Raw genomic sequence first — 24,916 nt, forward strand, 5'->3', positions numbered from 1 at the left:
CTTAATGACGTGCTGATTTGTTTGCTCTTCATATATGGCTTTCAGGGCCCATTCTACCTCCATGTTGATAAACTCAGACGGTCTAGCGCCGTTGTCAAGCGCCATCCTAAGTAAAAAATAACCTCGGATGGCCTGGGCCAACGACGCTGTAATGCGCGCTTGGGATAAAAATAAAGGATGGAACTTGTTGAGGTACAACCCCTCTAAGGCAGCACTTAGAGATTGGGCCTCTTTGTTGGTGAGTTGGTCGTCTGTGAAGTGATGAAATAAAAAACAAAGGGTATGAAATTATATTTTCTTTATGCAACTTGGAAGTAAAATTATACTAATAGTATAATCGACTATGTTCTCAAAGGGTATATATTATACTCAATAATTGTAATTATTGCGATATTTTTTTTTTTTGGGGGGGGGGTGCCTCTTTTATATTATTGGTAAATTTAAGGGTGGGGAATTTCATTTAGCCCCTGCTTACGTTCTACCATTGCTGTTACAGCATATAAACTCCAAAATGGGCCAGTTCGATATATGAATTCTTACTGTATCCACGCTCTGTCAGTTCAACCTGCCTCACTTTCCCTTCCTTCGCTAGTGAGGCAGCAATCTTCCTCCAGTCTTGGGCTTTCTGCTGGAGGGTCGGGATGCCAAGGAAGTCGGAGAAGGCGTGCTTTAATTTACCCGTGGCCAAAAAATCAAAAAATCCAGCTACACTGTGGCAATAACTTGCCACAGTCCCCTCAGCCTTCTTCTGCTTCTTCTGTTCAGCCACCCACATGCTTGAGGCCTCCTCAACGTTGAGGAGGCCATCCAAGGACCCATTGCAAAGGGAAGAGGCTATTTACTGATGATGAGCTGTTCAAGCAAGGCTCCTTCTTTCCCACATTTGCAGTTTGGTCTACAGGGACTTCCCCATAATCTGCATCTGTGGCCAGCAGTGCTACTTGGAACAATGTCCACAGCAAGTGGCTGCCCTTGGCACACTGGACAGACACTATGGAATGCTGCTGCCAGACGCCGCAGCTGCCCTTCCTCCACCTGATGGAATCGGCTGGATGCTGCCTCCTCCTCCTCCCCTCCTCCCCTCCTTCCCCCTCCTCCCCTCCTCCCCTCCTCCTCCCCTCCTCCCCTCCTCCAAACTCCCCTCCAAACACTTCATCTCCAGAGCAAATTATTTGCAGACCAGAACAGTCCCTGGAAACAAATCAAGAATGGCACACTGCATTCATCTGACGTGTTTTAATTTCCCTTTGAGGCATTAAATGTCTAATCCTAGAAACAAACTAATTCATGTTGTTTATTCATCTTTATTCAAGAAAGTATACATATAACATAATAATAAAGATGTGACATAAAACCCAGGACAGAGTTTGTATAACATTAGATGCATCTCATGCAGGGTTAAACAATTACAATACACAATAACAAAACGGAAAAGAGAACATCATAACGTCAGTGTTTTAAATGAAAACATTAATAATTCCTAACAAAATAACAAAAACAAAAATAATTATGTTCTTAGTTAGCAATGCCTCATAATACATTTACATACCGTGGGCATATCTATCAATCTCTTCTTAATGAGTAATCAACCACGGGGAACCTATCTCCATAGAAAGAGAGTGAAAGAGATAGATATAGAGAGAAGGAGAGAGAGAGAGAGGGGGGGAGAGAAACAATATGGCATACCTTCATGACGCGCTGATTCGTTTGCTTGCCATATTTTGCTTTCTGGGCCCATTCTACCTCTAAGTTCATAAACTCAGAAATAACTTGCCACAGTCCCCCTCAGCCTTCTTCTCCTTCTTTTGATCAGCAACCCACATGGTTAAGGCCATCCATCGACCCATTGCAAAGGGAAGAGGCTATACTGGCTTTCATTTGCCTCAGATTTAAATTTTCCCAGCCTCGACATGAGGTGAACTTTGTAATGGTGAAGCATCGTTCCTGTGATTTTGGAATGAATAATAGAAATGTATATTATCTTCATATCATCATCGTGCAAATTCTACTCCAAGTATTCATGACTTCTAACGATGTTGCAGTCCATAGCATAGCAAGAATAATCAAATAAATGATGGTACTTACAAGTTTGCCCTATAAGTATCTGGCGTGTAGTCTTTATCACGGCTCTCTTCCTCCTCGTCCACCAAAAGTTGTTCTGAAACCTTCTTCTGAACTCTCCATCTCCAATTCTGGGCAATCTGAACAATCTAAACCAAATCAGTACCATTATCTTTAGAGGACTATGAGAGTAGGCATTTCTTGTAAAAGAAAATGTCATTGCATATCTTCTCTCAAACTCCTTTGTGCAATTTCCAAATTCAATGTTGTCTTACATCTATACATCCAGTCAAACATCATGCCGGTTCTCTACCGACTGAGAGACAGAGCGTTGACTCCCAGTTCATCGTCTCTTACAACCGTGTACTCCTTGCTAATGTCACTCTCACTTGAACTAGACTGGCTCTGGGTACCGGAAAGCGACCGCAGTGAACTCGTCTTCTTACTATTCGCCGTAGCCATCTCGACGAAGGCGAAATTTAATAAGACCAACAATATACGTACTTTACCTTTCAAATCATTCTTTTTCTTGTAAGAGGGATCTAAACCCCCCTGACAATCTCATTATCGTCACCAGCTTGTGGCGTTGATCCATCTCTATGTCAGTGGATCCCCCAGGTAGTGTGTCAGTCACAAAGGTAACGAACCGCTCAATAGTGGTGAAGTCCTCCCTTCCTGCTTCGGCTGGAATGTTGCAAACGTTGAAAATGTAGAGAAAAACCAAGGCCCATTTAAAAAACTTCAGAAAATAATTATAACAGGTGATCAGTTTCGATGCATTCTGACCCAGCCCTCTGAAGAGACCCTTTCATTTGTAGAATAGTGCGCTTGCCATCCTACGCATGCCTTCATTTCCTTCGTACTTAGCTATCTAGGATCAATTTGTTTTCGCAACGAAACTAAATGGTCATGTGGAACAACGAAATTAGAGGTAGTTGATCCTCATCCACTCCTCCTGGAACGGCAACATGATCTTGATGAAGTGGCCCAAAAATATCCCTTAGTGCAGTATTGTCACTCCTGCTCTGTGACGTCACCCCCTGCACGTGAGCTGAATAGGGGAAAGATGATTCTCAGTGCAAAGGCCATGGTTGTTCCACTATGATTGGAAGACTTTGAGATGGTTATATAGGCAGGGTACAAAAACAAAATGGAGCGCCCAAACATGCATCTCATCTCATTGTCAGGATCAAGGAGGTTCTCTACTTCCATATATGAGAAGAGAGATCATTGTAGAGGTTCATCAACCCATGCCCTCTCTATTCTTTGATTGTTGGTACTCCTACCCCTTATTGCACTTCCCCGGTTGTCACCTCTCATTTGTTCCATCCCACTACAAACATCATTGTTCCCCTCCCCCTACCCCTAGTCCTACGCACAATTTTCCCAGGAATTTCTGCGTATTGGAATGTTTATTAACAAAGGTGCACCCATCAAGGGCTGTTGTCAACTCCTCCTACATGGATGCTTCATATACCTTCTGTACACTTTCTCTCTTCCTGTCATCAGGGATGAGGTCTATGACCCAAGGGGGTCATCGTTTATCAAGAGCTCGGCCAGCACGGCGTTCAGAAAAGGGAGTCCCAGTCTACTGTGAAGCAGTACTGCTGATAGAAACTTTCCTTTGTCTCCTTTGATGGACAATGGATCCTTGAGGCGTTCCCGCAGCATGTCGTAGAATTTGCGATTCTGAGATGCCCCATCTGAAACAAGAGCCTGTACATGGAAACCAGAAAGTACATGTAGCTCAATTGCTTTATGTACAATAGAGAAGAGCTGATCACTTGTGCAACCAGAATTTTCCTTGTCTTTCTCTTTTTACTGGATGATGTGGTGAGGAGGCTATTGGCACTTTTTACGAGTCCAGAAAAGCTCTTATCATCAGAGTCAAAACAAGACTGGCCAGTTCTTGTTGCTGTCCCTTACACAACCATATAGGTCAAACTCGTCTGACAAACTACCTAGGCTCGTAAAGCCAATGATGTTGCCAGTAGAATGAAAATAGACAAGTCCTTCACTGACTTTCATTTCGTCAAATGACAAAACAATATTTTTCTTGTGACTCGCTTAGTTATTCCGATTAATGTCAGTTAATATTTGATGCAAAGGGTCTTTGTTAAAGCCGGGTTTCCTGGATGTAAAATTAGTATATTGTTTGAGAGTTCGTTGTTGGGGAAGTTTATAAAAAATAATAAAAAATATTTCTTGAAGCGCCCTCTTTACCAAAAACTATCCCCTTAACTCTAGATATTGGTCTATTATAAGGAAATAAATCACTCACTGTTCCACCATCAGACTCTCCATCACTTGTGATCAGTTCCGATGCATTCTGACCCAGCCCTCTGGAGAGACCCTTTCATTTGTAGAATAGTGCGCTTGCCATCCTGCGCATGCCTTCATTTCCTTTGTACTTAGCTATCTAGGATCAATTTGTTGTCGCAACGAAACTAAACGGTCATGTGGAACAACAAAATTAGAGGTAGTTGATCCTCATCAACTCCTCCTGGAACAGCAACATGATCTTGATGAAGTGGCCCAAAAATATCCCTTAGTGCAGTATGGTCACTCCTGCTCTGTGACATCACCCCCTGTGCGTGAGCTGAATAGGGGAAGATGATTCTCAGTGCAAAGGCCATGGTTGTTCCCCTTGTTAACCACTTTGAAATACAATGCATTTCATCCAGTGCTAAGAGGGAGATTCTGCCTTTGTTCTTCTGCAGCCACGGCCACCATGTTGCTGGTGTTATGACTTCGGGTGATGAGAACACCGAATCAAAATCTCCAGTTTGTAAACCTAAGATCAGAAGGAGTGACATAAACTATCAAATGTATACACAGTACCAATTTCAATTTTGCAGAAAGGCCTGCAAAATTGTCAATGACACACACACACACAAAATACATTCAGATAAACTATTCTGCCAAGGTTATTATTCATAGAATTGTAGTTTAGTAAATTTTGACCGCCCTATAGCAGAAAAATAAACAGGGAAATCCTATCATAGGAATAATCATGATTGAATGTTCATTGTATATGTCATAATAAAATGACTGGAGTTATGTGATTATCTCTGTTCATGTGGTTTATTCATTTGATTATTGAACACAGTACATGCACAGTACATCGATTACGAAATGCAAGTGTTACCTCAAAGATTTTCATGAACCATACCTTGTAAATCTTCTTTGGACATTGCTCTCTTTGCTGTCAATGCCACTGCACGGATACCAACTCTCCTCCATCTTTCCACCTGATTGAGCATCAAGCTGCGTAGTGGGGCCATAACGAGCGTCATAGGACTTGAACGTGCAGGCTCCAACTATTGAATTATTTAGTTAATAAATAAATGAGATGAATTAGCATGGTTTTGGAATTGGAACGTCACAGGTTTCTGATCATCTGTGATGACAATTATTATTATAATGTTTCGACCATCGGCTTAAGAAATAAGTTTTTTTCTTCTTCCTTTTTAGGTAATGAAAAGATTTCCTTGCCTTTCCGTTTTCATCCTTTCTTTGTTCTCCACATTTTTAATACGACGTTGACAGTCCATTCGTAATAGGTCCACGTCAATAGAGCGTGCGTGTTCATATTTTCACTGCATTCGGCACTTCCCTGTCTAAGAGCTTCCACCCATGGAAGTTCATTGAAATTAGTGAGGGTCAGACATTTATAATAGACTATATTAATAACATGTAAGGGTCTCATCGTTACAGCATTTACCTGCATAAGCCTCTTTCCAAGCTCCAAGAGCCTTCTCATAGTTTGACAACTTCTCATCACTCTCAACCTGGATAAGGAAGGGCATCTATGATTCATTTCAGTTTTATGATATACATGTACGTTCACATCCGCCAAAGACTATAACTGTTTGATTGTTCTTCTTATACTCATTTTATCTAGGGGTGATACCATCGTTGGATCCTTGGGATAAGTGGCAAGTAATGAAAAGACTTCCGTGCCTCTTCGTTTGCATCATTTCTCTGTTCAGCACATTTTTGGCAGTTGTCCATATCGGAAGTCCGGTATAGGTGTGTCCATTAAATCAAATACAAAACAAAAACACATTTGATTATCTTTTCAGGACCGTCCACTGAGTACAAGTCCTTCCACTTCTGTGATTTGAAAACTGGAGATGGATGCTACAGGTATTTGCAATTTAGGGAACTCTGTTGTTGCCCTATTTTCTTCTGCCACACTGGTCGGGTGGTGGAAAGTTATCTTTGGTTCCTCCGGGAATTTAATAAAAAGCAGATGTTTGCTTTGGTTGTTTAAATATGGTAATGGTTTGAAAGTTTTGACTCTGCGGCCAGTACAAACTGTTAGACATATGATATTAATGAACATCTAGACCAAAAGTTTGGCCCGCTTGAAAAGTTTTCTTTCGGTCTCATCGTTATAGCATTTACCTGATACCATCGTTGGTCGCATTCCCAGGCCTTTTGCATTGGCCAGGTCTTTCTTTGAAAACACCAGGTCTATCACTCGATTAAGAAGGGTCAGCGCATTGCCTGAAGTAGCAGTATGGGCTCTCCGTTCAGCCTGGGACAACTTTACTTGATCGACAAGTACATTGAGATACAGTTCAGGATTATTGGGATCCCGAGCCAGTTGAATCTGTTTGATACAGAGCAGCACAAAATGTAACAGCCTCATCACATATAAGATACAATGTATACACATTACACACATTATCATAATTGGCAAAAACAATATTGTTAATTGAATGCACGTGTAGGTAAAGAGAAAAGTCTGTCATTTCTATTTCATGTTTAGAACTCTGTACATGAAACATTAACTTGCATTTATATGGCCATTTCATCCAGTGCTAAGAGGGAGATTCTGCCTTTGCAGCCATGGCCACCATGTTGCTGATGTTATCACTTCAGGTGATGAGAAGACCAAATCCAAATCTCCAGTTTGTAAATAATGAATTAGCCTAATTTAAGCTATACATCTATATCTTACAGTTTTTTTAATTTACACTAATAATATAATCAAGACAATTATGCATTTTGTATAATACAGGTAAATTTCCATTTGTATGATGGGCAATGACTGATGGTTCGAATATTATAAATTATGTATGAAAAGATGGGTAAAGCTCTAGCCTGTAGAGTATGAAAGTGTATGGCGCAAACACACAAAAAACATCCTCAAAACCTGCAACGTATCATGGATTCCACTCTCAACACTCACTTTTATGATCAACTTCAGAGTTAGCCATTATTTTGATATTCATCACCATCTAACTGTGGCCTCTGACTGTATGAAGGGAAAGGGGCTACAAAATAGGCAAATTCCAGTGTATTCTCTACCATTAAATTTTCATCAAATGTAGATCAATTAGCTTTACACTGCAATAACTATAATTACCAATAATGTCGGCAACCTTTTCGTGGTCCAGAGGGGGTTTGCTCTTGCCTTCTTTGTTTTTTCCTCCTGTCAGAGAGGAATTGAGAAGTCCCTCCCGTCCGAAAACGGCAACCATCAGATCCGACGTTAGCTTCCCCACATTTAAATGGTTACAGTTCAGCAGGGTCCTCTTCGTGAGTGTTACATGTGGACCAACTTGGACCTTCAAGAGTAATGATAGAGAGATAAAAAAATACAGGATATAAACTTCTTGAAGTTTTAAGGATATGTTAGGCTAATGCAAACAGCTTTCGTATACGTGAGGTGTGTCACACCATCAATGGCACTGAGCTTGAAAGTACAAAAAGCAGACAGTGAGATATGAATTCATAAATGAATAAATAACCCAATATGTCTCCATTACTCAAAATTTGTAAAGATCTAAGTCCAGTCTACTCTGTAGCAAGGATGGCAACTAAAAGAAATCTTACATAATTATTAATATAATAATCTACACTGGTTGAAATGCATACCTACATGTATAGTGTACAGATCAAAGGATGAACTATTGGATGTCCATTGAAAAAAAGATTAATATTTCACATATTCTGCTCTGGCTTTGCCAAATTTAGTGAATATCAGCCTCGGGACAACAAAGACACTTTCTGTATTGATGATATTAATCCCGAAAGAGAGGAAATAAGAGGATTATTTATTACTTACTTTATCTATTGGGTCCTCACGTACAGCTGAAGTTGAGGGACTGCACAGTGCTAATCCTTCACTGTCCGACAGAGAGGATGCTGGTGAGGTTGGCAATTGAGGCTGCCTTGATTTCTGAGAGTATGATGCAAATACATGTATACAAGACAACATAAGAGAATTATTTATGAATGAATTATAATGCTAAGTTTGGGGAATATCCACTTCAATACATAAGTTGTACATTTCAGACTGGTATATGTGGATCATGGAAAGAACACATGACCAACAAAGAACTCTATGATAAAACTGAAAAGGTTGAGGAAGGCCGAAGATGTAATGGAAGAAAATGGTCAGAAGAGAAAGTGCTCAAGTTGGATTGAGTGAAGATGATGTTGGAGATAGGGTGCCAGGTAAAAATGTCAGAGGTAAATATGTCAGAGGAAAAAATGTCAGAGGAAAAAATGTCAGAGGTAAAAATGTCAGAGGTAAAAATGTCAAAGGCCTGAGCTGATTTGGCCTGCTCCAGGTTGGCAGCATAGTATTTTCCTCCCACATGTCGCTTAGGGCCTTGCTGCACTGAGCTGATTTGGTCTGCTCCAGGTTGGCAGCATAGTATTTTCCTCCCACATGTCGCTTAGGGCCTTGCTGCACTGAGCTGATTTGGTCTGTTCCAGGTTGGCAGCATAATACTTAATAATAATAATAGGCATTTCTGACTGGAGTGGCTCATAAACTGTGCCATCTCCCTCGCATCATTGTCGGTCATGTTTTCTCATGCCTTTAGTAATTAAGATGTGAAAAAAAATCAAAGTTTTTAGTACAGAATGTATTTTCAATCCAATTCAATTCAATTCAAATTTTCCACTTCACACAAGGATAAAAGTAGAATAGTTAATTAGATATTGTGGTACTCACGTAAGTAGCAGCCATCTTCCTGATCATGGTTGGAAGTCTCCCCGACCTACCATCTTCCAACCACATGGCGTTTAGGGTTTGCCCCGGGTTGTGCAGGGGACCACCCTGTTTTTCCAGGAACACTTCCTCCTCTTGGTCATGTTTCTTTACCTACCCAGGGGTACACTCCCGGAGGCAGCTGAGGTAGAATATGAAGATATCGGCCGTACCTTTGTTAAGGCAGACATCTGCCGGGCCATGGGTCCTCATTGTCTTGCTGTTTGATGGAAATTCATTTACACGTTTCCTGTCTGGGACTAGCAGGACTAATTCCTTGATCCTTGTTCAGGTTGGAACATAATGTGCCGCTTACTTTAGAATGACACAATTTGATATTACAGAATCCTAATCTAATTACAGATAAGTTCATGTCCCTGACTGGTACTATTTCGCTGACATCCAGCATATGTGGTATAGCCACTCTCTCCTCGTTCTTCAGGACGTCTGATTCATCCCACTTCCAGCATTTTGGAAGAAGATCTCTGCTATCAGATAGTTCTGTATTGTCAAAATGGCATCGCTGCATCCTGGCCCCTCTTCAAATTTTGCTTTAAAATAAAAAAGATTAACAAATTATCAAATTAACATGATGCATCAAGATTCAGTGGTCTGATCTGTCATGCTACTTTTTGCTTGTTGAAGCATCACCTGCAGGAGTTGTTTCAAATTTGTCACTTAATTTTGGTTGCGATTCTCCTCCTATACATGTACTGTAAGTAATAAATGAAAAGATGAAAAATTAATTTACCACTCAAAGTAAGGGGTATCTTCCTTTCTACCACTAATCGCTAAATGGCGTAACGCCTGGAACTATAAGAAACAGGTGTGGTCCTTTTTCTTAGACAATGTGGAAAGTCTGTTCTGATATTTGATATTAAACAATTGCTTCAGTTCTAACTTTATACAACATGAATGTGACTATAACATTTTTGCAACAACGGCTTTCATGAAGTTGTCCTTGTCAGCAAATTTATAGATGTGTTTCATCACTCATAATAATGTAGATATTCATATTTTCTGTACGGCAACAAAAATTGATTTAAGAAAATGAAATAAAAATACCTTTAAATTCTGCTAATACATCTACTTGGTCATTCTTGTGGTTCTTGGCTTACTGCTTGACATCTTCAGAAAACGCTATCTGGATACTCTTCTTCCTGTGTACAATGAGTGTTTCTTCCTGGATTTTCTTGATTGACCAAGAATTAGCATCATTGTACTTCATTTCATCCATTGTGCGGAAAATTGACCTAGGTTGACTTTGACCTTCTTTGTACCGTTTATAGTTTATAGTACACAACCTCATTCAGTTCAGGGAAGTTTATGACTTTAACTTTTCATGATGTTGCTTCAACTACCTTGGCAGGCCACATCCCAAACCCCGGGTATGGGGCCATACACACATTATCTTTTTTCCAATTCAAAGCTTCGAAATGACAGGATGAGTATGTGATATGTTCTCACAATTCTTACACCATGGACCACAAAGATTATTTGCTTTTCTACCTTTACATTAGCGGTTACTACATTTACTTTTTGACAATTGCAACCACATGTAGAGGTATAACACATTTTCTTTTATACGTTACATATTGTCAATTGAATCCCATTCAAATTCAACACTCTCTTCCACATCATTACGACACTCTTTAAATCCATATTTTGAAATATCAGGATAATCAAATTCATGTGTTCTAACCATACTCCACATAGTGCTGATCCAAAAGCTGTGTAACCCATGTAAACGTAGAGCTTCATCAGAGGGCAAGAGCTGGTCTTCATAAGTACCTTTCCATGATGCTTTTCGTACTATATCTAATGCTTTAGGTCAAAACCCTTGTTGGCAGACGCCCGGGCAGAAGATCCTTTAGATCCTTTAGAGACTTGTGATGTTTCTTGTACCTTGGGGCTGTAGGCAGAGTGTGAGGTCCCCTCGTCTGTCTATGTGTTTCCAGCTCGTGTAGGCGTACTGGCAGTACCTGCACCTGTAGTGTGCAGGCCTCGGCTGGATACCTAGATATTATCTTTCTGACGTAGCTGTTCATCTATAATATATAGAAGTAAATGGAAAGCTTGAGCTTCTCCCTCTGCCCCTTCCAGTTATAGCCCTTGGCTAAACTGAGCTCCATGATAGTAGGGTCTCCAAAAACAATTGCTAGATTTTTAATTGTGGACTAAGAAACATCAAAATATAGCTTACCTGGAAGAGAAAGATGATATAAGCCAAATGGAAGTGGGTAGATTCCAAAATATGATCCCAATTTCGGTAAATTGATGCTCAAATTTGATCTATTCCGTCCCAGTTCTGCATTCAAATTAACCGCCTCAGCTATGACTATTTGTGCATCGCGTTCGAATTTGGAAAGGGGGCGTGTTCACGATCTGAGCCTGTAATCCAAGCGCGGGCGCGCCGGGCGAGTCTGCAAAAATAAAAGGTCACGTCGAGTTCGAGCGGTTGCATAGTCTTGATCCCGTCGTCCAAGTCAACACAATTTGTTATTTTCTTCTAGCAAGTAAGAAATCGAATCAAAGCTTTGATGGGATGTTTTTGGAATGGTAGTCTACTGTTGATATGAATGTACTGATAATCTCCGGTAGATATGAATGTACATCCGCATTTTTGATCTACTTTGAGCCTCAATTTCCCGATATTTGGATAATATTTTGCAACAACAACAACAAAAAAAAGTATTGTAATGACAATGAAAAAAAAGGAACTTACTTAATAATATATGAAGTCAGGTGTGTTCTCGACCGTCACGCGGGCCCAAATCCACCACTCCGCGTTTATCGCCTCCTCGATACAATTAAAAATAACGAAATAAACTGGGTCATCATAAATAAAGGTAAAAGTAAAATCATGATAAAAACTATATGCTATTAGGTGGTAAAATGATGATTGGGAAGATGTTAAGGCCACAGCGTAATGCATTTTTGCCGAGAATTTGTGTGTGAGTGTAGGCCTATTCTCGAGTCAATTAGTATAAAAGTTATTATTAAAGGCTAAAGACAAATGTGTGCCCTGGCGTTATTTTATGAAACCCGTTTGGGCATCTTGCCGGCATCTGCCCAGCCCCGACATTGCGAGCATCGGCGCTCATCTATTGGAACTTTGGTTACTTTAGCTCTGGCGTTAGACATGGCGATTCAACTTGTGAAAGCTCGCAGAAATTAAAGAATAATTACATGAATTAATGAATGATTACAAAATCATATGATCCCTCGTTATTAATGATTAGGTCGGCGAATTAATGCCAATTAATTATACAAATTATGTTTCCGGCGAGTTAGTACTCATTAGGAAGTGCATTGATCTGGACGTTGATTGCAGCCATTCCATACATTCCATTGTGATGACGGTCTGTGTTGCCATATCCTTCACTTTGGATTTCTAGAAAGTGATTAAAAAAGAGAGAGAGAGAACACTGCTGTTTATGAAATGTAAAAGCAGAAAAAAAATGCATATTCGCTTTCATCGTATACTTTGAATTAACAAACACGACAATAGGGCTAAATAGACACACACACACACACACACAAATTTATTAAACTTTTTATTCACTCACTACTTCTTCTTCCAATTCCTCCTCCTCCTCGTTCTCCTTCTCCATCCTCTCCTCCTCCTCCTCCTCAACCTCCGGGGACAACCGCTGACCATGTTCCCACGAAAGATTCTCGTAGTCGGAGTCTATCTTGGTCTCGTCGGAGTCTATCTTGGTCTTGTCCGAATCGCTCTGAGGAGGAAAAATATATTGATAATGAGACATCAAGTGTACAGTATGAGCAAAATAAATAAAACAATTACTATTTCAATGATAAGAATACTTACTTCGTGTCCCTCAGGAATAGCCACGTGTCTCTCCAAGTCCGGCTCAGTGTCATCCAAAATAATCTAAGGAAAAAAAAAAAAACATATTCTCTTTATGACAACAAACAAAAATCATCCATTAGTATAGCAATAGAAGTAACTACAAACTAAATTATTTGATAGGACTGAAATAAATGATAATTACCACAGATCCATCCTCATCCTTAGGTCCAAATAGGTCCATTGATGGATCCCACAGTTTCTCAGCCTGTAAACCAATCGGTATGAAAATAAGCAGAAAAGGAAATCAAATGTATCGCAGTAAAGAAGAACAAATATCTTATGAATAATTACAATAAAGAAAAAAAAAAAACACCTCATACTCGTTATAAGTATCTTTGATTTTCACACACAGTTCTGAAATAAAAACCACCACAAACACACAACCCTGGTTGAGCGCCATTGGGAACTGCCCCCAAGGCCCGCTGATTCGTTTGCTTGCCATATTTTGCTTTCTGGGCCCATTCTACCTCTAAGTTCATAAACTCAGAAATAACTTGCCACAGTCCCCTCAGCCTTTTTCTCCTTCTTTTGACCGGCAACCCACATGGTTGAGGCCTCCTCAACGTTGAGAAGGCCATCTATCGACCCATTGCAAAGAGAAGAGGCTATAACCTTCTTCACCTGGGCCACATGCTGGCTTGCATTTGCCTCAGATTTAAACTTCATTTCCTCTGTACTTTGTTATCTAGGATCAATTTGTTGTCGACATAGAAGAGGCTATAACCCTCTTCACCTGGGCCACATGCTGGCTTGCATTCGCCTCCGAATTGAACTTGCCCAGCCTCGACATGAGGTGATTTTTGTAATGGTGAAGCATCGTTCCTGTGATTTGGGAATGAATAAGAGAAATATACATTATCTTCATCAGTGAAAAAAATAGACGGGGGCTCAGGGCGAATTAGCCCCCGAAATGCCTAAAAGAGCCCCCGAAAATCAGAAAAGAGCCCCTGTAAATTTGCATAGAGTTCAATGCAAAACAAATTTTAGAATGTTATTTTCATGCAGGCAAGCTTGAAAAGTAGCCCCCGAAAAATAAATATTAATTTTTTCCCTGAGTCTTCATTACAACATTAGATTTTTATACTACATTATTACATGCCAGATTACATTATATTGTTCATAGTTGATAAATTTCAAATTAATTACCCAGTGTATGTGGCCAGCAGTGCTACTTGGAACAATTTCCACAGCAAGAGGCTGCCATTGGCACACTGGACAGACACTATGTAATGCTGCTGCCAGATGCCTCAGCTGCTCTTCCTCCACCAGATGGAATCGGCTGGATGCTGCCTCCTCCTCCTTTTCCACCTTCTGAGAAAGGCCGGATCTGGTGGTGTTAGCGTCAGATGAAGAAATAATGTTTCTTATCTGTTATTTTATTAACTTCAATTTTGTCTAAGTCTACTTGGTGGGAGTCAATTCAAACAAATAACACAATAGAACAGAAGTATCAAAATATGGGGAGACAAACAAAGGCCAAAGGCCTATCAAAGGCTTGTCCCCAAACTATATAAATGATTAAATATAAATTACTTCATGCACAATAGAGAAGAGCTGATCACTCGTGCAACCAGAATTTTCCTCGACTTCCTCTTTTTATTGGATGATGTGGTGAGGAGGCTATTGGCGCTTTGTATGAGTCCGAAAAAGCTCTTATCATCAGAGTCAAAACAAGACTGGCCAGTTCTTGTTGCTGTCCCTTACACATCCTTGTGTATAGGTCAAACTCATCTGACAAACTACCTAGGCTCGTAAAGCCAATGATGTTGCCAGTAGAATGAGAATAGACAAGTCCTTCACTGACTTTCATTTCGTCAAATGACAAAACATTTTTCTTGTGACTCGTTAATTTATTCAGATTAATGTCAGACTCTCCATCACTTGTGATAAGTTCCGATGCATTCTGACCCAGCCCTCTGTAGAGACCCTTTCATTTGTAGAATAGTGCGCTTGCCATCCTGCGCACGCCTTCATTTCCTTTCTACTTTGTTATCTAGGATCAATTTGTGGTCGCAACGAAACTAAATGGTCATGTGGAACAACAAAATTAGAGGTAGGAGCGTCCACCAACTGATCCTCATCCACTCCTCTTGGAATGGCAACATGATCTTGATGAAAGGGCCCAAACATATCCCTTATCGCAGTATGGTCTCTTCTGCTCTGTGACATCTATCACCCCCTCCAAGTAGAGCTGAATAGGGGAAAGGTGATTGTCAGTGAGAAGCCCATGATTGTTCCACACACCCTTGTCCTTTGGCTGCAGTCCCGGGCCTTGGAGGCTGACCAGCTCCTCCTTTGAAAACACGAGGTCTATCACTCTATTAAGAAGGGTCAGCGCATTGCCTGAAGTGGCAGTATGTGCTCTCCCTTCGGCCTGGGACAATTTGACTTGATCGACAAGTATATTGAGGTACAGTTCGGGATTACTGGGATCCCGGACTAGTTGAATCTGTTTGATACATAACAGCACAAAATGTAACAGCCTCGTCACATATAAGATACAATGTATACACATTACACACATTATCATAATTGGCAAAAACAATGTTCTTAATTGAATGCACATGTACATAAAGAGAAAAGTCTGTCATTTTTATATCATATTCAGAACTCTGTACATGTAACTTGAGCTTGCATTTATATGGCAAGAAAGGTCATTGAAGAAGGCAATGTTCACAAATAGAAACTTGCCTTTCATGATCGCAATTGAGCACCTGAGTGCTTTGTTTTCCTCCTATAAGCTCTTGTGCCTGCTCAGGCCAGAGGAAGGCTCATCTGATTTAGTATTAGCACAGAATGTTGTACACAAAGGCAATTCTATATATAATAGCATTACATTTACAATATTTCAAGCTTTGCTTCACTCATTTAGTCAGCCTCCAACCAGTCGAAGCCCCATGACTTTACTGTCGCTTTGTTAGCAACCACAAGTGTCTTCCTTTTTTTTTTGCGGTTGTGGCTTGGGGGCACCCGGAGCCGCTGCCAACTGCGGAGTCCCCTCCGCCCGTGTTCGGGGTGCATTCTTCCCACCTTCCCTAGGCACGCCTCCCTCCTGACTCAACCGACCCCCTTCTGACTCAACCGACCCAAACAGCGAAACTCCACCCATTGGTCCGGGGTCAATCCAGCCACAAAGCACTCCAGAATTCGCCAGTGAATTAACACGGCTGGAGTACTAGGGGGGAGCACGGTGATAGTGGCCTGGACCGACCATCCTGCCGCCGAGGCAAGGTGGCGGACCTCCAACTCAAAATGCTCCGAGATGTTGTAGGCGTAGGCATGCGGCCGCCGCTCAAAATATCCCTTGAGCCCCCGGATGCTCTCCTACCCAGTCAGCACCCGTGCCAAATACCGGAGGCACGTAACCTGCTGGGCATGGGGCACTCCCCCCCCCCCATACGAAATCGGAAGCATTCCGGCATATGATCATAAATGTGCCACTTCAGCCTATCGACCTGAGCGGTACACCCCGCTATCGGACAGGCCCGAAGTCGATGATCCCTAAGATACTTGTGGGGCGGCTCCCCAGCAAAATCTTGGCACCCACTCCGGGTCGGTGAACACCCCCCCCCCCCCCCCCCCCCCCCCCCCCCCCCCCCCCCCCCCCCCGAGGATGCGGTGCCTCTGCCCCATATGAACGGTCACGCCGTGGAACTCCCGTGGATGACCCCAAAGGGCCTGTGCCTCTGGCGCGGTGCCCACACGAGCGCCATTTACCGGATACCATCGTTTGATCCTTGGGATAAGTGGCAAGTAATGAAAAGACTTCCGTGCCTTTCTGTTCTCATCACGTCTCTGTTCAGCACATTTTGGGCAGTTGTCCATATCGGTGTATGCATTAAATCAAATACAAAACAAAAACACAGTCGATTATCTTATCAGGTGTCATGGAATACTGAACCTTCAAGTGATTGAAAGGGTGAAATCCATCTGCACATATTGTTAGTGACAAACAGCGTTTGTCTCCATTAAAAGGACCGTCCAGTGAGTACAAGTCCTTCCACTTCTGTGATTTGAAAAAGGAAATGTCAAACTGGTCCTCGTGTGCCCTGAGAGATGTGGCTAATGCAGGAGACTACAGGGACAGGAATGGGGGGGGGGGGGAAAGAATGAAATATAGGGCTGATTGATATCTTCACCCACATAGATGTGACAATACAATATCTTTGCTTACCTTTGACGACATCAACCTTGACTTTGTCCAGCCACACACCCTTGTCCTTTGGGCGCAGTCCCGAGCCTTGGACGCTGACCAGCTCCTCCTTGGAAAACACGAGGTCTATCACCCGATTGAGGAGGGTCAGTGCATTGCTTGAAGTGGCAGTATGGGCTCTCCTTTCGGCCTGGGACAATTTGACTTGATCGACCAGAATATTGAGGTACAGTTCGGGATTATTAGGGTCCCGGTCAAATTGACCAGCTCCTCCTTGGAAAACACGAGGTCTATCACCCGATTGAGGAGGGTCAGTGCATTGCCTGAAGTGGCAGTATGGGCTCTCCTTTCGGCCTGGGACAATTTGACTTGATCGACCAGAATATTGAGGTACAGTTCGGGATTACTAGGGTCCCGAGCCAGTTGAATCTGTTTGATACAGAGCAGCACAAAATGTAACGGCCTCGTCACATATAAGATACAATGTATACACATTACACACATTATCATAATTGACAAAAACAATGGAAGTGGCAAGATATACATCACATTCATGAGCAATGTATCATACGGAACATCATATTTATTGTAAGGTATAAGGTATGTACACAATATGACAGAGGAGCTAGGGGCAAAGTGACTATAATTGTTTAAAAAAACACTCTCTCATTCTTTGAATCAAACAATAGCCTTGCTTTATTATTGGGCATCACCAGAGCAGGAACGATGCCAAGCTTGGCTCTCAAGTGGTCGAGGAGCCTTTTCTCATGATCTTTGAATACGTCCTTCACATCAGACATCAGTTCCCAAATCTGCAGACTGGCCATCTCCAATGTTACTATTTTTTTGAAGAATGATCCCATATTGATGTCTGCATGAGTTGCATCTATCAAACGGATAAATTCCGCCCATTGGTCCGGGGTCAGCCCTGCCACAAAACACTCCAGTATTCGCCGCTGAATCAACAGGGACGGAGTACTAGGGGGGAGCAGGGGGAAATAAATGCTGTATCTACGTGCTAGTACCTTATTTGCCGTGCACGTCAAAAATCATAATTATACAGCACCCTGACACTGTCGTTTTCTGAAGCTCTAATCACACTTAATACAAAAACTGAAAGGCCTCAATTAGTGTTGTTTATACTTAGCCAGAATTCAACGCTTTTTGGGTTTACAAATTTCTGTGAACAACTTGCCCTTCAAGGTCATACATACATGTACATACATACATATAAATATTTATATAGCGTCTTTACACAAACATGCTCAAAGCGCTTTACATTGTAAAATAAAAACATAATATTTATATGCTCTCCAAGTGCATTACACTCTAAAAATAACAATTATAAAGAAATCAAATGAGTTTTTAGATTTCTCTTAAATGATGCTATGTTAGTCCTGAATTTTTGTTGAGTATGGGAGATTGATCTGACTCGTAAGCTTTTTGGTGCCAGTTAAAAAAGCATTTTGACCTTGTGCAAGGACATAGCAGAACTCATTCCAATAGAAACATGAGCAGACTGTGTATCGCCTGTTTCATCCTCAGCAAACTTGTTGTAATTTGGCAGTATTGGTAACTGGAGATGCATGATACAAGTATTTGCAATTGGAAACTCTTTTGAGGCACTATTGCGTTCTGCCACACTGGCAGAGTGGCGGAAAGATATCCTTGGTTGCAGAAACATAAGCGGACTTTGTATCGCCTGTTTCATCCTCTCAGCAAACTGTTGTAATTTGGCAGTATTGGTAACTGGAGATGGATGATACAAGTATTGGCAATAGGGAACTCTGTTGTTGCCCTATTTTCTTCTGCCACACTGGTCGGATGTCGGAAAGTTATCCTTGGTTGCTCCGGGAACGTAATAAAAAGCAGATATGGTAATGGTTTGAAAATTTGACTCTGCAGCCAGTACCTACTGTTAGCCATATGATATTAATGAACATCTAGACCAAAAGTTTTGCCCGCTTGAAAAGTTTTCTTTCGGTCTCATCATTATAGCATTTACCTGATACGATCGTTGGATCCTTGGGATAAGTGGCAAGTAATGGAAAGACTTCCGTGCCTTTCCGTTCTCATCACGTCTCTGCTCTCCACATTTGTGGCAGTTGTCCATATCAGAAGTCTGGCCTAGGTGTGTCCATTAAATCAAATACGAAACAAAAACACATTTGATTATCTTATCAGGTGTCATGGAATACTGAACCTTCAAGTGATTGAAAGGGTCAAATCCATTGGCACAGATTGTCAGTGACAAACAACGTTTGTCACCATTAAGCGGACCGTCCACCGCATACAAATCCATCCACTTCTGTGATTTGAAAAAGGAAATTTCAAACTCGTCCTCGTGTGCCATGGTGTCATGGAATAGTAAACCTTTAAGTGATTAAAAGGGTCAAATCCATCGGCACAGATTGTCAGTGACAAACAACGTTTGTCACCATTAAACGGACCGTCCACCGCATACAAATCCATCCACTTCTGTGATTTGAAAAAGGAAATTTCAAACTCGTCCTCGTGTGCCATGGTGTCATGGAATAGTAAACCTTTAAGTGATTAAAAGGGTCAAATCCATCGGCACAGATTGTCAGTGACAAACAACGTTTGTCACCATTAAACGGACCGTCCACCGCATACAAATCCATCCACTTCTGTGATTTGAAAAAGGAAATGTCAAACTGGTCCTCGTTTGCCCTGAGCGATGTGGCTAATGCATACATACATACACATTTATATAGCACCTTTACACAAACATGCTTAAAGCGCTTTACATTTTAAAATAAAAACATAATATTTATATGCTCTCCAAGTGCATTACACTCATTACAAAGAGCATTACAAATAACAATTACAAAGAAAACAAATGTGTTTTTAGATTTCTCTTAAATGATGCGACGTTAGTCCTGAATTTTTGTCGAGTATGGGAGATTGATCTGGCTCGTAAGCTTTTTGGTATCAGTTAAGATAGCATTTTGACCTTGTGCAAGGACATAGCAGAACTCATTCCAATAGAAACATGAGCGGACTTTGTATCGCCTGTTTCATCCTCTCAGCAAATATGTTATAATTTGACAGTATTGGCAACTGCAAATGAATGCTACAAGTATTTGCAATAGGGAACTCTGTTGTTACCCTATTTTCTTCTGCCACTGGTCGGATGGTGGAAAGTTACCTTTCGTTGCTCTGGGAAGGTAATAAACAGCAGATTTTTGCTTTGCTATGCTGTGGCAATAACTTGCCAGGGTCCCCTCAGCCTCTATGTCAACTTGTTCTTATAATAGAAATATATATTATCTACTCCCAAGTATTCATGAATTTCAACAATGATGCAGTCCAGAGTATAACAAAAATAATAATATGAATGATAATACTTAGGAGCCCTGTCATTTTCATTTGTACATTATTTCCATCTTCATATATAAACAATAGATCATTAATATTATACATTATAATTTTTTTTACATACAATCATTCATGTTAACAGTATCAAAGACACCAAATTTACCAGTCGCAAATGAGAAAAGGGGAACTAAAATACAGCCAAAGGGCCTTGTAAAATAACATTTGCCCTATACCTCTCTGCCGTGTAGTCCTCATCACGCACATCATCTACTTCTTCACTCCCAATCTCTACATTACTGCTCTGTGCCTCTTTCTCCTTGGTTCTATTCCAGGTTTCGGCATAGACTGAAATTGTGGCTGAAAGGCTAGGTCATCTACTGTGAAATTCTCAGTATCCGGAAAAAACTGGCCTAAAGATTCCAAATCAGCTTCTTCTGCAGGAAGACTTACTTGCTTTACTTGCTTTTCTCCAATGTGATTTAAAATTCTTAAATAAGAATTTTGACTGCTATGTCAATTTGAAATTCTTAAACTAAATTTTGACTGTTCGTCACATTTTCCTAATTTGGTTCTTGTTTTGGAGTACTTGTCAGAAGCAGGCTCCCTTCCAGTATGCTCCCTTCTTTGTTATCAGATGAATCCAGGTCATTACATGTAGGAGTGCCTGTCACTGTCACATTTTCACTTGCGTCTTGGGAATTGTCATCAAACATGCTTCTGGCATCCCAACTGGCTCTTGAGGTATCCAATTCAGTCTGGGTAACAGCCATCCTTTCTCGCATCTCATGTAACTCCTTTTTGAGGGCGTGGCTTAGCCAGTTCTTTGTTTTTTTGCACAACACTATTTTTGTCCATTGTCTGCTCTTCATCAACTGCTTTAAGCATTTTTTTTTCGATTTCCCCTACTACATTCATTATGTAAGAGATTCCAGTGTCCACATTGTACTGCTTGTATCGCATGCGTGTGCAGATACCAACTAGTTGTAACAGACGACTTTGAATGCTTTCTTTTGCCTTCAGTGTTCCCTTGTGGGCATCCATCCTGAACATATGAAAACAAAATTGAATTAAATAAATTTTTAAGTGTATACATGTGTAGCTAATAATGGTGTGGTTCGCATGATATTCATTGATATCATACTTAGTCATTAAATCGTCTTCACTCCACACTTGTCCTTCCTGCCCAGTACATTGAAATGTGACCAGAGAGAGTTTGAGCCAAGTTTCTTCATAACTCTCTTTGCCGTTTGATTCACAGAGAGTTTGAGCTGAGGTTCTTCATAACTCTCCTTGTCGTTTGATTCACTGGCTGGTAGTGAAGATATGCTGGTTTGTTGGGTAGCACAGATTCTTGGATGATATATTCCGGATTACCTGGGCACACATCCCATGTTGTTATGTCATTTATCAGCCGAGGAAGAAGTTCAACAGTTATCCTCTCTGGCCAGGCTTTGAGAGGGCTAGATATATATCATCATCATATTTATCATCTATTCAATTCAAGGTTTAACAAAATATATCTTTGCAGCCGTTGATGGCTGAATTGCAATACAGTTCACAGATAAAAACATGCAAAATTACAAAATAAAGATATCAATTACAATGAACATAGATAATAATTTAAAACGAAATAAAAATTGAAGAACAGAATTACGGTTTAGATTCTAGTTAAAATAATTTGATATAAATTCATAGTAATATATGTTGAGAGTATAGTAATCACTTGGCTTTAAAATATAAGCAGAATATAGAGTCATCTCCTCAGGTAATATACAGATTCTTTGAAAGAATGAGTTTGCATATTCTTCGGCATAAATCAAACTTACTATTTTCTCTGAGTGTCTGAAGATCCATGGTTCCCTCGCCAGATTCACCCTAGAGAAACTCCTGAGGAAAGGTTTGATGAAGCTAGTTGTGAAGCACAGCTCTTAGCTGATCTACACTCGTAACCCAAAGGGTGCAGAGGCATAGACCTGGATGTGAAATGACACAAGATCTCTTTCTGCTAGTGTACAAAGTGTTGCGATGATACCTCTCTGGTGATGTAAATTAAAGATCCGTACAGAGGGGGGGGGGGGGGGGGGGGGGGGGACTTACTTTGATGATATAATGCCTCCAGCATCACCTTCGATAGGGAAGGCATAACAAAAATCTATCGGCCTTTTAAAACTACGGCAAGGTGTTTTCCACTCAGCGGCTGCCATGATGCCGTTTTACATTGCTTCCCTCAGGAGAGAAAGAAGGTGCCTTCATCCTTCCCAAGAACTCTTCGGTGCCCATTTGGTATGCTTCCAAATGACACATCAGAAGCCGCCCCCTCCTCTGGGCATTCCACCAACATCTCCAGGATGTCATAGACTTTCAATCCATAAAATTTCAATCCATAAAACTTTCAAGGCATAAAATGTTTATTCAAATCATTCATATTTCATACTTTCATAATCATATTTCCCTAGCGAAATTCCTGTTTACTCCTTCTATTCTTCCCCGTAGTTCTAATAGAGTTCATATAGGAACTTCCCCCCTGTTTTGCATTGCTTCCCTCAAGAGAGAAAGAAGGTGCCTTCATTCTTTCCAGGAACTCTTCGGCCCTCATTTCGAATGCATTTGTGCGGGACATGAGAAGCCGCCCCCCCCCCCTTTCTTTTTTTTTCCTCAGCCAAAAAAAAATCATGGACCCTCTTCATTTTCTCCTTAAACTTATAAATACTGATCAAATAATTCTCTCTCACATGCTGATAGTTAAATGTCTTCAGTGTAAGATATTTCTAAGTGACTGCTCTCAAGCCAACAAGCCATTTTCTGCCATTATTTATGATGACACACAAAAGTACACTTCCAAGTCATCAGTACATGTGATGCAAGATAGTCTACCTACATAATTCTACACAAATATAAAAAGCTTATACACTTACCACAAACCAACAAACAACTGTTATTTATGGGAACAAATTATTACTTGTAAACCTGATATGTTGTAAACATATCAACCACTTTGATTTTTCTCTCGTGTTTATGATAGAAGCAAGGTCATCCAAAGTCTGAGTAAATCCCAACAGGGGATTGAAGATGTACAGATTAATTCAAAATAAAGAACTGCCTGCAAATGATATCTTTATATCTTGCACTTTTTTGAATTTTACCCTAATTTTGTGATTAAATTTTAATTTTATTTGAAATGATAATTTTGTCTATATTTTTGCAAACCTTAGGTTTTCACCTTTAAGATTTCTATGTTTTATTGCAATTTCTTTAAAAATAAGATCGCAGGAAGATGGTATAGTGTGCGTTGAGCTTGACAGTACAAGTTACAAATCTATTCATAGACACGTACATGCATTTGTGTTAAAAATATTGTGAATAGGTACAATTAATTTATTTTACCTACAATTTACAAATCTGTTTATATATTTTGCCCTTAGTTACAATTTACAGTATTGAAAATTGTATTTGACAAGAATTGCCATGTTCAACTGGCGAATAGGCCCTCGTATCATAACAAGATTAAGTTACATGGTTGAGTGACCATTCTCTCACAGTAGGCCTGTCTTCATCAGCTCTATTTTAACTATCCCGATCGCTAATTTGCGCCCGTCCGAGCTAATTTGTGATGAGCAAATCACTCTGACAATTTTGAGCTACGGGATAATATCCAGAGTCTGAAAATAGCTGTTATTTGGCTGATGAGGACAGGCCTAATGTGTGCAAATATTAACATGATTTACATTGTTGTCATTTCTTCTCGATCCTTTTAAATGCAGCTTATTCGTATTAATGTCCATCTATTTTAGTTGATTGATGAATATATTTTTCTGTCTTTTACGTTATGTTTTTATCATGTTCTATGGAAACTTAGAAGAACAGCCTCAAGCTGAAGTGTGTAACCGTAGTGAAATGAAATGTTAAAAAGTTGATTATATTACAGTTGATCAGTATTATTCATTTGTTTATTGAAGACAGTACAAAGTGTTTATGTAAAGGTAGGGAGTTTTTATTATTTGATTGGATTACAAGTCTATGTTTATCTTCTGCTTATGCTTGATTGTCATTAAATTGAAATGTACCAAAATGTACTTGAACTGTCTGTAAATTTATAATGCTTTACAAAGAGTATGAGAAAATGATCAGAGAGAGAAAGTGGAAAAGAAAAAGAGAGAGAGAAAAGGAGTGAGGGGGTAAGGTAGTATAAGAAAGAGAGAGAAGATCAAGCACTCTCGGGAAAGGAAGACAGAGAGAGAAAAGGAGAGAGGGGGCAAGATGGTATGAGGAAGAGAGAATGATAAGTACTCTCGGGAAAGAAACACAGAGAGAGAGAGAGAAGGGGAAAGATGGTAGAGAAAGAGAGAAGGTAAAGAACTCTGGGAAAAGGAAGAAAGAGATTTTTTAAAAAGAGAGGGGGGGGGAAGATAGTGTGAGAAAGAGAGATAAGGTAAAGTACTCATGGAAAAGGAGAGACAAAGCAAGAGGGAGAGAGGGC

General features: G+C 40.5%; 1 protein-coding gene and 2 long non-coding RNA genes across 3 annotated transcripts in view; 2 read left to right on the forward strand and 1 right to left on the reverse strand.

The window, feature by feature from the left end:
* Positions 1-203: 203 nt before the first annotated feature.
* LOC115925544 lies at positions 204-13,010 on the forward strand. Its single transcript, XR_004064779.1, has 2 exons — positions 204-8,648; positions 8,723-13,010. It is a non-coding gene; the product is annotated as an uncharacterized LOC115925544 (long non-coding RNA).
* rngi (RNA granule protein invertebrate) overlaps positions 9,491-24,916 on the reverse strand; it is a 34,785-nt gene continuing 19,359 nt past the window's right edge. The window contains exons 16-17 of the transcript XR_004064600.1: positions 21,725-21,728; positions 9,491-9,503 (exon numbers count right to left, since the gene is read on the reverse strand). The gene's annotated coding sequence lies outside the window, so the exon portion shown is untranslated. The remainder of the gene's footprint in view (positions 9,504-21,724; positions 21,729-24,916) is intronic.
* Positions 16,548-22,507, forward strand: LOC115925545. Its single transcript, XR_004064780.1, has 2 exons — positions 16,548-17,326; positions 17,491-22,507. It is a non-coding gene; the product is annotated as an uncharacterized LOC115925545 (long non-coding RNA).

Source organism: Strongylocentrotus purpuratus, unplaced genomic scaffold, assembly GCF_000002235.5.
Source record: "Strongylocentrotus purpuratus isolate Spur 01 unplaced genomic scaffold, Spur_5.0 spur5_scaffold_18, whole genome shotgun sequence".
NCBI classification, from domain to species: Eukaryota; Metazoa; Echinodermata; class Echinoidea; order Camarodonta; family Strongylocentrotidae; genus Strongylocentrotus; species Strongylocentrotus purpuratus.